This window comes from Physella acuta, unplaced genomic scaffold, assembly GCF_028476545.2.
Source record: "Physella acuta isolate Inbredline_101_S28 unplaced genomic scaffold, ASM2847654v3 ptg000642l, whole genome shotgun sequence".
In the NCBI taxonomy this organism is placed as follows: domain Eukaryota; kingdom Metazoa; phylum Mollusca; class Gastropoda; family Physidae; genus Physella; species Physella acuta.
In genome coordinates, this window is record NW_026732161.1 from 851,745 (window position 1) to 853,329 (window position 1,585).

Below are 1,585 nucleotides of genomic sequence, written 5' to 3' on the forward strand. Positions count from 1 at the left end.
GGGGGAACCCATTCAATTTGAATTTCAACCTTCTCGCCAATCACTTTTTAATTGGACTCAAGTCTCCGCCCAATTACAGGCCGTGCTTCAAGAGTCTGGGAAGGAAATTCTGTCTGGCTCTGTGGGACGTAATTAAAAAAAAACACATGACTGAGACATCTCATATACTTGGTTTCTTCAAAGGTTTTCCATATCCATGGTTTGTTTCTTAAACTTTTGTTTGAGGTGAAAGATGATGTTTCTGTAGAAGTATGCAAGAGTACCGATAAACGAGGTTTTACATTACTTAGAATGACATATGATGGGCAGGTTATATATATATATATATATATATATATATATATATATATATATATATATATATATATATATATATATATATATATATATGTATATATATATATGTATATATATATATATATGTATATATATATATATATACATATATATATATATGTATATATATATATATATATATGTATATATATATATATATATATATATATATATATATATATATATATATATATATATATATATATATATATACTAGCTTACCTGTGCAGTGCGTTTCTGCTGTCTTAAAAGAAAGGCTGACTAAATATTTTAAGAGGATTTTTCATTAACACACAATGTGTACTTTTAGACGCATGACCCTGTTTTTCTAAAATCCTTTATTTTCTACTTTTTAGTACATAATTACGTTAAAGCTTGTTATTAAAACGTTTTTTATTGATTTTTTCCCTGTGTTTTTACGTTGGTAGTATGGCAGTACTTGTAAGATTAGTGTTGTAACCTAAATTTGGTTGTGGTAAAGATTTATGAACAACATTTTGTCACACCTTCTTTTTGATAAATAAAAGCTCATTTATGGTAAATAATAGCGATGAAATAGGTGTATTTTCTTTACTAGGCAAATAGACCACACTCGGGTGATGTTATTATTATTTTAATTAATATATTTTATTATTTTCAAGACACTAATCATAAGGGAGTTAATGGGATTACCTAAAGGGAAATAACTCAAAGATATAGCTTAAAATTATTACAAATATTATATTTGCCACAATTTGTTGCTATATATCATCAAATTATATTTTAAATTATGTGTTTTGAATTTATTAATATATCATGCGATAAGAAAGCTATAATTAAATTGATAAATTTGATAAATAATGAACGTAAATGTAAAAACTGAAAACCATACTTTTAACTGTACTTGAGTTAGATCTGGTTCAAACTTTTTTCATTATACAGTAACTCCGGTTTCTCTTCACAACGAGTAAATCTTTCGCCTTTTACTAAAGATTTCCGTGGAGAGGAGCAAAATAATGAGTCTAATACTCTATTTTTCAAACCCTACAAGTAGGGTAATAACACAAATAAATGATTGGTATCAAAATTGAAGAAAGGATATCATTGAGTAGTTTATGCGACGTTAAAACTGCAACACAATACAAACGTCATTATGAAACTATCGTTAGACCTAATTAAACTGCGCCTAAAAGAATATTTAAAAACTTAACTTTGGTTTAATTTAATTAATTGATAGACTAATTGTGCAGCAATGGTTGTGAGCTGTTTC

General features: G+C 26.7%; 1 non-coding gene across 1 annotated transcript; it reads left to right on the forward strand.

The window, feature by feature from the left end:
- The first annotated feature begins 1,257 nt into the window (after positions 1-1,257).
- Positions 1,258-1,372, forward strand: LOC131948412 (U5 spliceosomal RNA). The gene has a single exon (XR_009388008.1). It is a non-coding gene; the product is annotated as a U5 spliceosomal RNA (small nuclear RNA).
- Positions 1,373-1,585: the final 213 nt, after the last annotated feature.